Source organism: Rhopalosiphum maidis, chromosome 3 (genome assembly GCF_003676215.2).
Source record: "Rhopalosiphum maidis isolate BTI-1 chromosome 3, ASM367621v3, whole genome shotgun sequence".
Taxonomy (NCBI): Eukaryota; Metazoa; Arthropoda; class Insecta; order Hemiptera; family Aphididae; genus Rhopalosiphum; species Rhopalosiphum maidis.
Genome location: NC_040879.1, coordinates 276,724 through 292,066, shown reverse-complemented (window position 1 = coordinate 292,066; position 15,343 = coordinate 276,724). Strand labels below are relative to the sequence as shown.

Sequence of the window (15,343 nt, the reverse complement as noted above, 5' to 3'; positions counted from 1 at the left end):
TAGATTATGAAAATGATTTTATTTTATGAATTTTAACTTTCATATGTTTCTTTAAATTGATTATTTTACTTCATTAAAACTATAAACCTTCCTTATTACAGGTTAATTTTGATGAATAATAAAAATTCATATTTTTTCATATTCACAAGCAGTAGATTTAGAAAAATGTACAGTATAGTATAGTATATGTATAGTGTATTCTTCTGTTACGATTATCTTACATTCAAATTCTATAAAATATTATCTTAGATTTGTACTATCTTTTATGGCTTATCAAAATTAATATATCTTATCTGTTATAAGTTTATGTTTCATATCATTTGCAGTTTACATTCCTATTTTTATTAAAAATTCAACTGTTCTATGTATTCATATATTTTATATTGAGAATTAAGTTTGTCAAATAATTTTTGTTTGATTGTTTTCGTTTCTTAATTATTCAGTGTTTTCCACGTACTAGTTGTATAAAGATTTTCGTTCTGCTTATTGTGTGTAGTAGTGACATAATATCCTCCAACTATTCTACATATTTAACTGACTACATTTTTCAGATGGCAGTACAGAAGACAACTCAAGGCATACTGGACATAAATTCACTTTTCTACCACTTACGAAAGTACCAATATCATACGTTGAAAACGGACTGGAAGATACTGATAATAATAATGGCTTTATGCAATGTACGCGTAATAGTAAATGAATTCTGATATGATAGAAAATTAATAGTCAATGAAACGAAAAGATAGTGTCATGAATCCCTTAACGTAACATTAAGTAAATAATTATCATTTACAATTCTTAACATTCATACATTTTATTTAAGCCAATACCTCACAAAAACTATAAAACATGCTTTTATATGATAATTTTGACGTAAATTACTAATTCTTTTTTTTTTATTGCTTATGAAACACTCAATTTTCAAGTTAATATCTTGAAACCTTGACCACTAGATAGAGAATATGTTTCTTATTTAGCATTAAAAACTTTCATACATTTCATTTAGGCCAATACTTCATAAACACTATAATACATGTTATTATATGATAATTTTGACGTATTTTACAAATTCATATTTTTTATAGCTTTTGAAACACTCAATTCTCAATTCATTGATATGAAACCCACACCATTGAATTAAGTAAATGATTCTTATTTAGCTTTGTTAACTTCAATGTATTTCATTGATGCTGATACTTCATAAACACTGTAAACATGCATTTATATGATAATTTTGACTCGTGGTATAAATTCATATTTTAAACTGCTTATGAAACACTCAATACTCAATTAATTGACATAAAACCAATACCATTGAATTAAATAAATGATTCTTATTTAACAATATTAACTTCCAAGTATTTCATTTAAGCTGATAACTCATAAACACTATAAAACATGTTTTTATATAATAATTTTGACGTATATTACAAATTCATTTTTTTAATTGCTTATAAAATACTCAATTCTCAAGTTAATCTCTTGTAACCTTGACCAGTAGATAGAGAAAATGGTTCTGATTTAGCATTAGTAACGTTCATACATTACATTGAAGCCAATGTTTCATAAACTCTATATAACATATTTTTATATGATAATTTTAACGTATATTACAAATTCAAATTTTTTATGGCTTATGAAACACTCAATTCTCAATTTAGTATCTTAAAACCTTGACCACTAGAAACAGAAAGTGTTTTTTTTTAGCATTAATTACTTTCATACATTACATTTAAGCCAATGTTTCATAAACTCTATAAAACATGTTTTTATATGATAATTTTAACGTATATGACAAATTCAAATTTCTTATGGCTTATGAAACACTCAATTCTCAATTTAGTATCTTGAAACTTTTACCACTAGAAAGAGAATATGGATCTGATTTAGCAATAATTAATATCGTACATTACATTTAAGCCAATGTTTCATAAACTCTATAAAACATGTTTTTATATGATAATTTTAACGTATACGACAAATTCAAATTTTTTATGGCTTATGAAACACTCAATTCTCAATTGAGTATCTTGAAACTTTGACCACTAGAAAGAGAAAATGGATCTGATTTAGCATTAATTACTTTCATACATTTCATTTAAGCCAATGTTTCATAAACTCTATAATACATGTTTTTATATGATAATTTTAACGTATATTACAAATTCAAATTTTTTATGGTTTATGAAACCCTCAATTCTCAATTAATTGACATGAAACTAACACCATTGAATTAAGTAATTGTTTCCTATTTAGCTTTATTAACTTCCATGTATTTCATTGATGCTGATACTTCATAAACACTATAAACATGCTTTTAAATGATAATTTTGACTCGTGTTATAAATTCATATTTTTAACTGCTTATAAAACAATCAATTCTCAATTAATTCTCCACCGATTTTACATATTTAACTGACAACTTTTTTTTCAGATAGCAGTGCAGCAGTTCACCCAAGGCTTGCTGGGACAGTCATTTGCATTCATAGCACTTTGGAAAAGTATCAACATCTTATTTTGAAAATAGACTAGAAGATATTGATAATAATATTGGATTTATGCAATGTATGTGTAATGGTTATTGAACATAATTGGTAGCAACTTAATATTAGTGAAACAAAAAATTAGTATCATGAAACCATGACCAATGAATTCAGTAAATGATTCATATTTAGGATTATTAACTTCCAGGTATTTAATTTAAGCTGATACCTCATAAACTCTATAAAACATGTTTTTATATGATAATTTTAACGTATATGACAAATTCACATTTTTTATGGCTTATGAAACACTCAATTCTCAATTTAGTATCTTGAAACTTTTACCACTAGAAAGAGAATATGGATCTGATTTAGCATTAAGTAATATCATACATTACATTTAAGCCAATGTTTCATAAACTCTATAAAACATGTTTTTATATGATAATTTTAACGTATATGACAAATTCAAATTTTTTATGGCTTATGAAACACTCAATTCTCAATTAATTGACATGAAACCAACACCATTGAATTAAGTTATTGATTCCTATTTAGCTTTATTAACTTCCAAGTATTTAATTTAAGCTGATACCTCATAAACTCTATAAAACATGTTTTAATATGATAATTTTAACGTATATTACAAATTCAAATTTTTTATGGCTTATGAAACACTCAATTCTTAATTGAGTATCTTGAATCTTTGACGACTAAAAAGAGAAAATGGATCTGATTTAGCATTAATTACTTTCATACATTACATTTAAGCCAATGTTTCATAAACTCTGTAATAACATGTTTTTATATGATAATTTTAACGTATATGACAAATTCAAATTTTTTATGGCTTATGAAACACTCAATTCTCAATTGAGTATCTTGAAACTTTGACCACTAGAAGGAGAAAATGTATCTGATTTAGCATTAATTCCTTTCATACATTACATTTAAGCCAATGTTTCATAAACTCTATAAAACATGTTTTTATATGATAATTTTAACGTATATGACAAATTCAAAATTTTTATGGCTTATGAAACACTCAATTCTCAATTTAGTATCTTGAAACTTTTACCACTAGAAAGAGAATATGGATCTGATTTAGCAATAATTAATATCATACATTACATTTAAGCCAATGCTTCATAAACTCTATAAAACATGTTTTTATATGATAATTTTAACGTCTACGACAAATTCAAATTTTTTATGGCTTATGAAAACTCAATTCTCAATTGAGTATCTTGAAACTTTGACCACTAGAAAGAGAAAATGGATCTGATTTAGCATTAATTACTTTCATACATTTCATTTAAGACAATGTTTCATAAACTGTATAAAACATGTTTTTATATGATAATTTTAACGTATATGACAAATTCAAATTTTTTATGGCTTATGAAACACTCAATTCTCAATTTAGTATCTTGAAACTTTTACCACTAGAAAGAGAAAATGGATCTGATTTAGCATTAATTAATATCATACATTACATTTAAGCCAATGTTTCATAAACTCTATAAAACATGTTTTTATATGATAATTTTAACGTATATGACAAATTCAAATATTTTATGGCTTATGAAACACTCAATTCTCAATTGAGTATCTTGAAACTTTGACCACTAGAAACAGAAAATGGATCTGATTTAGCATTAATTACTTTCATACATTACATTTAAGCCAATGTTTCATAAACTCTATAAAACATGTTTTTATATGATAATTTTAACGTATATGACAAATTCAAATTTTTTATGGCTTATGAAACACTCAATTCTCAATTTAGTATCTTGAAACTTTTACCACTAGAAAGAGAATATGGATCTGATTTAGCAATAATTAATATCATACATTACATTTAAGCCAATGTTTCATAAACTGTATAAAACATGTTTTTATATGATAATTTTAACGTATACGACAAATTCAAATTTTTTATGGCTTATGAAACACTCAATTCTCAATTGAGTATCTTGAAACTTTGACCACTAGAAAGAGAAAATGGATCTGATTTAGCATTAATTACTTTCATACATTACATTTAAGACAATGTTTCATAAACTGTATAAAACATGTTTTTATATGATAATTTTAACGTATATGACAAATTCAAATTTTTTATGGCTTATGAAACACTCAATTCTCAATTAATTGACATGAAACTAACACCATTGAATTAAGTAATTGATTCCTATTTAGCTTTATTAACTTCCATGTATTTCATTGATGCTGATACTTCATAAACACTATAAACATGCTTTTAAATGATAATTTTGACTCGTGTTATAAATTCATATTTTTAACTGCTTATAAAACAATCAATTCTCAATTAATTCTCCACCGATTTTACATATTTAACTGACAACATTTTTTCAGATAGCAGTGCAGCAGTTCACCCAAGGCTTGCTGGGACAGGAATTTACATTCATAGCACTTTTGAAAAGTATCAACATCTTATTTTGAAAATAGACTAGAAGATATTGATAATAATATTGGATTTATGCAATGTATGTATAAAGGTTATTGAACATAATTGGTAGCAACTTAATATTAGTGAAACAAAAAATTAGTATCATGAAACCATGACCAATGAATTCATTAAATGATTCATATTTAGGATTATTAATTTCCAAGTATTTAATTTAAGCTGATACCTCATAAACTCTATAAAACATGTTTTTATATGATAATTTTAACGTATATGACAAATTCAAATTTTTTATGGCTTATGAAACATTCAATTCTTAATTTAGTATCTTGAAACTTTTACCACTAGAAACAGAATATGGATCTGATTTAGCATTAATTAATTTCATACATTACATTTAAGCCAATGTTTCATAAACTCTATAAAACATGTTTTTATATGATAATTTTAACGTATATGACAAATTCAAATTTTTTATGGCTTATGAAACACTCAATTCTCAATTTAGTATCTTGAAACTTTTACCACTAGAAAGAGAATATGGATCTGATTTAGCATTAAATAATATCATACATTACATTTAAGCCAATGTTTCATAAACTGTATAAAACATGTTTTTATACGATAATTTTAACGTATATGACAAATTCAAATTTTTTATGGTTTATGAAACACTCAATTCTCAATTAATTGACATGAAACTAACACCATTGAATTAAGTATTTGTTTCCTATTTAGCTTTATTAACTTCCATGTATTTCATTGATGCTGATATTTCATAAACACTATAAACATGCTTTTAAATGATAATTTTGACTCGTGTTATAAATTCATATTTTTAACTGCTTATAAAACAATCAATTCTCAATTAATTCTCCACCGATTTTACATATTTAACTGACAACATTTTTTTCAGATAGCAGTGCAGCAGTTCACCCAAGGCTTGCTGGGACAGGAATTTACATTCATAGCACTTTTGAAAAGTATCAACATCTTATTTTGAAAATAGACTAGAAGATATTGATAATAATATTGGATTTATGCAATGTATGTATAAAGGTTATTGAACATAATTGGTAGCAACTTAATATTAGTGAAACAAAAAATTAGTATCATGAAACCATGACCAATGAATTCAGTAAATGATTCATATTTAGGATTATTAACTTCCAAGTATTTAATTTAAGCTGATACCTCATAAACTCTATAAAACATATTTTAATATGATAATTTTAACGTTTATGACAAATTCAAATTTTTTATGGCTTATGAAACAGTCAATTCTCAATTGAGTATCTTGAAACTTTGACCACTAGAAGGAGAAAATGTATCTGATTTAGCATTAATTACTTTCATACATTACATTTAAGCCAATGTTTCATAAACTCTATAAAACATGTTTTTATATGATAATTTTAACGTATACGACAAATTCAAATTTTTTATGGCTTATGAAACAGTCAATTCTCAATTGAGTATCTTGAAACTTTGACCACTAGAAAGAGAAAATGGATCTGATTTAGCATTAATTACTTTCATACATTACATTTAAGCCAATGTTTCATAAACTCTATAAAACATGTTTTTATATGATCATTTTAACGTATATGACAAATTCAAATTTTTTATGGCTTATGAAACAGTCAATTCTCAATTGAGTATCTTGAAACTTTGACCACTAGAAGGAGAAAATGTATCTGATTTAGCATTAATTACTTTCATACATTACATTTAAGCCAATGTTTCATAAACTCTATAAAACATGTTTTTATATGATCATTTTAACGTATATGACAAATTCAAATTTTTTATGGCTTATGAAACACTCAATTCTCAATTGAGTATCTTGAAACTTTTACCACTAGGAAGAGAATATGGATCTGATTTAGCAATAATTAATATCATACATTACATTTAAGCCAATGTTTCATAAACTCTATAAAACATGTTTTTATATGATAATTTTAACGTATACGACAAATTCAAATTTTTTATGGCTTATGAAAACTCAATTCTCAATTGAGTATCTTGAAACTTTGACCACTAGAAAGAGAAAATGGATCTGATTTAGCATTAATTACTTTCATACATTTCATTTAAGACAATGTTTCATAAACTGTATAAAACATGTTTTTATATGATAATTTTAACGTATATGAAAAATTCAAATTTTTTATGGCTTATGAAACACTCAATTCTCAATTTAGTATCTTGAAACTTTTACCACTAGAAAGAGAATATGGATCTGATTTAACATTAATTAATATCATACATTACATTTAAGCCAATGTTTCATAAACTCTGTAATAACATGTTTTTATATGATAATTTTAACGTATATGACAAATTCAAATATTTTATGGCTTATGAAACACTCAATTCTCAATTGAGTATCTTGAAACTTTGACCACTAGAAACAGAAAATGGATCTGATTTAGCATTAATTACTTTCATACATTACATTTAAGCCAATGTTTCATAAACTCTATAAAACATGTTTTTATATGATAATTTTAACGTATATGACAAATTCAAATTTTTTATGGCTTATGAAACACTCAATTCTCAATTGAGTATCTTGAAACTTTGACCACTAGAAAGAGAAAATGGATCTGATTTAGCATTAATTACTTTCATACATTACATTTAAGCCAATGTTTCATAAACTCTATAAAACATGTTTTTATATGATAATTTTGACTCGTTTTTTATATTCATATTTTTAACTGCGTATAAAACTCTGTATTCTAATGTTGTTCTCCACCAATTTCACATTTTAAGTGACTACATTTTTTCAGATTGCAGTATAGCAGATCTTTGAAGGCTCGCTGAAACATGAATTAACATTTTTACCACTTTGAAAAGTTTCAACATCCTACATTTATAATGGACTAGAAGATTCCGATAAATTTAATAATTTTATGCAATTCACTTTTATTATTTTATGGTTAAATTCATTTTTATTAGAAATAAAGTGCATTTTAAAGGCCAATAAATGTATAAAATGTAATAAGATATTCTAAAATTTTTATATGCCCACAAATATTTTTCAATTATAAATCATTAGTCATCTTTGTTTATATATTTGATTTCAATCAAATTTGAACTTGAAATGTGTAACAAATAATTATCTTTTTATATATCTAGATTTTATGATTTTAATCTTATGAACTACATGTACGTATGAAAAATCATGTATAACATTTTCAAAACTTAAAAATACAGGACAGACAACTTTTAACTAGAAAAGAGTTAGTTTTTTTTTTGTGATTTTGATAAATATCAAAATAAAGGTTTTTAATACCTACTTATAAAAAAAATTTATTTCTTATGAGTAAAGTTTTATGGACATTTGTGATCTTTTTTTTTTGTTTATATTTTCAAAAATATTAGTGATCATAATGTATTCATATGCTTAATTAATATAGCCAGTTTGTCGGATCCTTTTTTTTTATCAATAGAAGGGGTCTATATAGGCAAATTTTAAACGATTTAATTATTTTTGAAATATAGAATATTGGTAGATTTTTCTAATATTCTATTTATTTTATTAATTATTTTATCTTACAGTACACCTCAAATAGTGAAATTGAGCGCATTATGTATTTTATTATATTGTCATGCAGATTTGAAGGTGTTTTGTATAGGCAACGCTACTGCACTTTCAAAATTTTCAATATTATTGCTCACAAACCATTGCATATTATAGAAAAATTATCTACTCATTTATGACTTTGTAACAGTGTAACTGTCCAAATTCTGAATTTTTCATAAATTTTTGTGTTAAAACTCAATTTATTATTAGTTATTACGTTATCTAAAACTCCAAAACTAAATCCTTTAATACTGGCGCCTTTAGATAAAATGTTCAGTGACCGACACAAATTCGTCCCAAGATGCGTCTTGCAATTAGTAAAAGTTTTTCAACTCAATTATTTAGACGGTAAATGGTAATTTAAATGTGCAGTTTAAAAAAAAAAATTGGTAGGAAATTTGGTTTTAGCAATTTCTTAATTTTAAAATTGAAATTCAAAATTCTTTAGAACAAAAATTTGATTTTGAGGTGTCACTGCGTTGAACCTCGAAGATTTCGAAACGAAACAACCAATATTAAAAATATTAGTATTTCAATTTGAATCTCAAAATCTATAGATGAATATCATAACAACAGATTATATCATGTGTTGAAATAACGAGTTGTAAAATTCAAAGTTTTAGAAAAGTTATGTTATACAATATAAAACTTTTTTAAATAATTATTTTATTTACTTACTGCAAGTTTGCATATATAATTATATGTTTCAGTAATAAATGTTTAACATCGCCCTAAACGGTATGATTATACTGAACCTTGTACATTTTAATTACCAAAAGCAACAAAAAAATTATGAAAAATTACGACTTGGTACAATTTGTACGAAATATATTCACAAATTGCAAACGTCAAAGTCATAAATTATTCTATGTAAATAAAACAACTATATTACTTATTATACGTAGGTACAAGTTACAAAAGGTATACTTTAAACATCTTTGCAATAGCGTAAAAATTCTAAATTTCGCAGTGTGTTTCATCATTATCTATGAGTAGTACTATTATTATGTATAAAGTTATAAGTCACGGGAATCCCTCTTCTCCGAGACTGGATAAAAATACAATTCAAAAACTTTCATGCTAATCTCAATACATCTGATGGCGCACGGTTCTACAACCTGGGAAAAAAAAAACGAAAAATCGGCGTTTAAAACCACGTCTACCCCAAGATCTCCTTCTATCACAATCAAGCGAAGACGAAGATCGATTTTAAATTACCACTAATAAATAAATATTAACTAACATTAGCATGTGTATCACTATATCACTAACTAAAAATATTAGTAATTGTAATTTGTTATTTGTAATTGAACACGTTAGTAAACTTGTAATAGCATGATAAAATGCTGAAACATTTTAATTTTAATAAATAAATAAAAAAAAAAAGTTATAAGTACTGTATATTTGCATAAATATTTGTTTCCCTCAAATATATTTTTGAAAAACCTTATTGGTCGTTCGACGTGTTTGAAACTCAAGATTCTGGTATTTTGGATGATGCTGATCAAAAGCGTTATCTGTTGTGGACACCGTAAATGCCGTTTTTACCCCACATTGGGGTCTTGGAATTCCGAAATTTGAATTTTTTAGACGAGTGTTACTCGGCCGGGTTTCGATGTATGGGACATAGTTACTTCACGGAAATTTTTGTTTAAAGTCGTTTTACATAAAGTCCTTCGGTGGTAGCAGTGTCCTATGGCTCCTTGTGCCCCTCCCCCCATGGATATTTTAAAAAATGTTTAATATTTGTTCCACGTTTCTGAAGTTCACAAGTTCAGTTTTTCGTAGGTCTGTGATCAAAATCGGCGTCCCGTGGTGACACTGTAGAATTCATTTTTACCCCTATTTTTGGCGTCGGAAATTAGGATTTTGCAGTTTTTGGACTTTGTCGATACGAAACAATTAATTTTTAGGTGGTTAGAGCGATTTTTTTCTACGCATCGTTTAGACGTTTTTGTTAAAATTCGAACGCTACCAAAACCGAAGGAATCGGACGTTTTGTTGCGAAGTTACGATTATATTTTTATTTTTGGCACTTAGATTTTACGTATTTTTCGAATTTTTTGAATTTGAGTTTTTGTTTAATCTTTTCGAAATTTGAGTGCTGACTCATAAATGCTACGACGAGTTTGAAAGGTTAAAAAAATCGAATGGCTTGTTTTTTCGTACACGCATACTTTTCTGTATGGTACACCTATACCACCGTATAACGATTTAACGAAGTATCTTTTTGAACTTTGTTTTTTTTACACGTTTTATGTTTGTTAAGGTTTCAACGTTTAGCAATTACGCCAACAGCATAAAAAATAGTTTATTTATAAATAGTTTTTCATCAAATCATATAGAGAATACATCAATTTAATGTTTATAGTGTTTATATCCCTCGTTTAGCGTTAAGAATTTAATATGTACCTAAGCGATTTCGTTGTTTATACGAGATACGACCATCATTTTTAAAATGTACGACGCAGTCAGTAGATCACTTCAGACTCAAATCTACTCGAATACAACATTTCATTTAATATTTATTAGTTTTAATTATATGTGTATAATTAATATGCAATATATTAGTATGATTGGTAGTAATTTGTTTTGAATTTCACAATATAACTTCGGTAATATTTATAGGAGATAAAGATTTAAATTTTATGGACATCGAACATAAAAATAAATTATTATGATTTATTTACATTGTTAAGTATTCAAAAAATGAATCGTTATATGTATAAGATATATAACATATAAGACCGTTTACTTAAGCTCAATTAGTTAACCAGTGGACTGTACAGTCCGGAGAATATTAATGCATAATAAACGCTTACCTGCAACTATCTAAACACTTAAATAATACATACATATATAGTTTAATGTTATTACTTTTTGACTTTTGTCTTACTAGTTACTATGTATCTATGTTAAGACTCATAATATTCATACAACTGCCTGATAAATTTACAACGTACACGATATTATTGGAAATTTATTTCATTATATTATGCTCAGTTAATCAGTTTTGAAATTGTATTTGTATCTAAAAATATTATAATATTAAACATTTTTGAATTCGGCGGCCAGAGATAAAATGTAATAAGTTGAATATTCTAATCCGAATTGATATGATGTTTTTCATCCATGATTGTGGTTTAGTGATATTAAACATTGTTTATCTATTGATATAACCGTTTGTATTTACTGTCTGATATTTATTTCATATCTTTTTGCAGTTTTATATTCATATTTGTATTTAAATTTCAACTTTAAATTGTTTTCAAGTATTTTGAAATAGGAATGAAGTTTGTCTGTTGGTTTTTGTTTGATTATTTCCATTTCTGAATTATTCAGTGTTGTTCACGTACTAGTTGTCATAAACAGACTTTCGATCTCTTTATGGTGTGTAGTAGTGACATTTTATCCTCCAACCATTATACATATTTACCCGACAATTTTTTTTAGATGGCAGTACAACAGATCACTCAAGGATTGCTAAGACATGAATTAACGTTTCTGACACTTGACAAAGTTACAACATCCTACGTTGAAAATGGACTAGACGATACTGATAATAATAATGGTTTTATGCAAAGTACGAGTAATGGGTATAGAATATAATTGTGATTCAATTAATAGTAGTGTCACTAAAAGTCATGTAACCTTGACCATTAGATTAAGTATTGATGCTTATTTACCATTATTAACTTTCATATTTTTCAGATTGCAGTGCAACAGATCACTCAAGGCTTGCTGAGCATGAATTAACATTTTTAGCGCTTGGAATAGTTTCAACATCCTATGTTTAATATGGAATAGAAGGTATTAATATTAATAATGGTGTTTTGCACGGTACGTGTAATGTTAAATGAATGTAATTGATAGCAACTTAATATTAGTGACACAAAAAGTTAGTATCATGAAACCAAGACCAATAAATTAAGTGAATAATTTTGATTTAGCATTATTAGTTCCATGTATTTGATTGATGCTGATACTTCATAAACATTATAAAACATGCTTTTATATGATAATTATAAATTCCTATTTTCTACTTTTTATAGAAAAGTCAATTCTCAAGTTAGTATTGTGAAACCTTGACCACTAGATAAATAATATGTTTCTTATTTAGCATTAATTACTTTTATTCATTTTATTTAAGCTGATACCTCATAATCACTATAAACATGCTTTTAAATGATAATTTTGACTCGTGTTATAAATTCATATTTTTAACTGCTTATAAAACAATCAATTCTCAATTAATTCTCCACCGATTTTACATATTTAACTGACAACATTTTTTTCAGATAGCAGTGCAGCAGTTCACCCAAGGCTTGCTGGGACAGGAATTTGCATTCATAGCACTTTGGAAAAGTATCAACATCTTATTTTGAAAATAGACTAGAAGATATTGATAATAATATTGGATTTATGCAATGTATGTGTAATGGTTATTGAACATAATTGGTAGCAACTTAATATTAGTGAAACAAAAATTAGTATCATGAAACCATGACCAATGAATTCAGTAAATGATTCATATTTAGGATTATTAACTTCCAAGTATTTAATTTAAGCTGATACCTCATAAACTCTATAAAACATGTTTTTATATGATAATTTTAACGTATATGACAAATTCAAATTTTTATGTCTTATGAAACACTCAATTCTCAATTGAGTATCTTGAAACTTTGACTACTAGAAAGAGAAAATGGATCTGATTTAGCATTAATTACTTTCATACATTACATTTAAGCCAATGTTTCATAAACTCTATAAAACATGTTTTTATATGATAATTTTAACGTATATGACAAATTCAAATTTTTTATGGCTTATGAAACACTCAATTCTCAATTTAGTATCATGAAACTTTTACCACTAGAAAGAGAATATGGATCTGATTTAGCATTAATTAATATCATACATTACATTTAAGCCAATGTTTCATAAACTCTATAAAACATGTTTTTATTTGATAATTTTAACGTTTATGACAATTCAAATTTTTTATGGCTTATGAAACACTCAATTCTCAATTGAGTATCTTGAAACTTTGACCACTAGAAAGAGAAATGGATCTGATTTAGCATTAATTACTTTCATACATTACATTTAAGACATTGTTTCATAAACTCTATAAAACATGTTTTTATATGATAATTTTAACGTATATTACAAATTCAAATTTTTTATGGCTTATGAAACACTCAATTCTCAATTGAGTATCTTGAAACTTTTACCACTAGAAAGAGAATATGGATCTGATTTAGCAATAATTAATATCATACATTACATTTAAGCCAATGTTTCATAAACTCTATAAAACATGTTTTTATTTGATAATTTTAACGTTTATGACAAATTCAAATTTTTTATGGCTTATGAACACTCAATTCTCAATTGAGTATCTTGAAACTTTGACCACTAGAAAGAGAATATGGATCTGATTTAGCATTAATTAATATCATACATTACATTTAAGCCAATGTTTCATAAACTCTATAAAACATGTTTTATATGATAATTTTAACGTATATGACAAATTCAATTTTTTATGCTTATGAAACACTCAATTCTCAATTAATTGACATTGAAACTAACACCATGAATTAAGTAATTGATTCCTATTTAGCTTTATTAACTTCCATGTATTTCATTGATGCTGATATTTCATAAACACTATAAACATGCTTTTAAATGATAATTTTGACTCGTGTTATAAATTCATATTTTTAACTGCTTATAAAACAATCAATTCTCAATTAATTCTCCACCGATTTTACATATTTAACTGACAACATTTTTTTCAGATAGCAGTGCAGCAGTTCACCCAAGGCTTGCTGGGACAGGAATTTACATTCATAGCACTTTTGAAAAGTATCAACATCTTATTTTGAAAATAGACTAGAAGATATTGATAATAATATTGGATTTATGCAATGTATGTGTAATGGTTATTGAACATAATTGGTAGCAACTTAATATTAGTGAAACAAAAAATTAGTATCATGAAACCATGACCAATGAATTCAGTAAATGATTCATATTTAGGATTATTAACTTCCAAGTATTTAATTTAAGCTGATACCTCATAAACTCTATAAAACATGTTTTTATATGATAATTTTAACGTATATGACAAATTCAAATTTTTTATGGCTTATAAACACTCAATTCTCAATTGAGTATCTTGAAACTTTGACCACTAGAACGAGAAAATAGATCTGATTTAGCATTAATTAATATCATACATTACATTTAAGCCAATGTTTCATAAACTCTATAAAACATGTTTTTATTTGATATTTAACGTTTATGACAAATTCAAATTTTTTATGGCTTATGAAACACTCAATTTCTCAATTGAGTATCTTGAAACTTTGACCACTAGGAAAGAGAAATAGATCTGATTTAGCATTAATTAATATCATACATTACATTTAAGCCAATGTTTCATAAACTCTAGTAAAACATGTTTTTATATTGATAATTTTAACGTATTATGACAAATTCAAATATTTTATGGCTTATGAAACACTCAATTCTCAATTGAGTATCTTGAAACTTTGACCACTAGAAAGAGAAAATGGATCTGATTTAGCATTAATTAATTTCATACATTACATTTAAGCACATGTTTCATAAACTTCTATAAAACATGTTTTTATATGATAATTTTAACGTATATGACAAATTCAAATTTTTTATGGCTTATGAAACACTCAATTCTCAATTGAGTATCTTGAAACTTTTACCACTAGAAAGAGAATATGGATCTGATTTAGCATTAATTAATTTCATACATTACATTTAAGCCAATGTTTCATAAACTCT

At 25.8% G+C, this 15,343-nt stretch overlaps 1 long non-coding RNA gene across 1 annotated transcript; it reads left to right on the top strand.

Moving 5' to 3' along the window:
- The first annotated feature begins 344 nt into the window (after positions 1-344).
- On the top strand, positions 345-2,491 carry LOC113558960. The gene is made up of 3 exons (XR_003405774.1): positions 345-488; positions 552-680; positions 2,435-2,491. It is a non-coding gene; the product is annotated as an uncharacterized LOC113558960 (long non-coding RNA).
- The last annotated feature ends 12,852 nt before the right edge of the window (positions 2,492-15,343 follow it).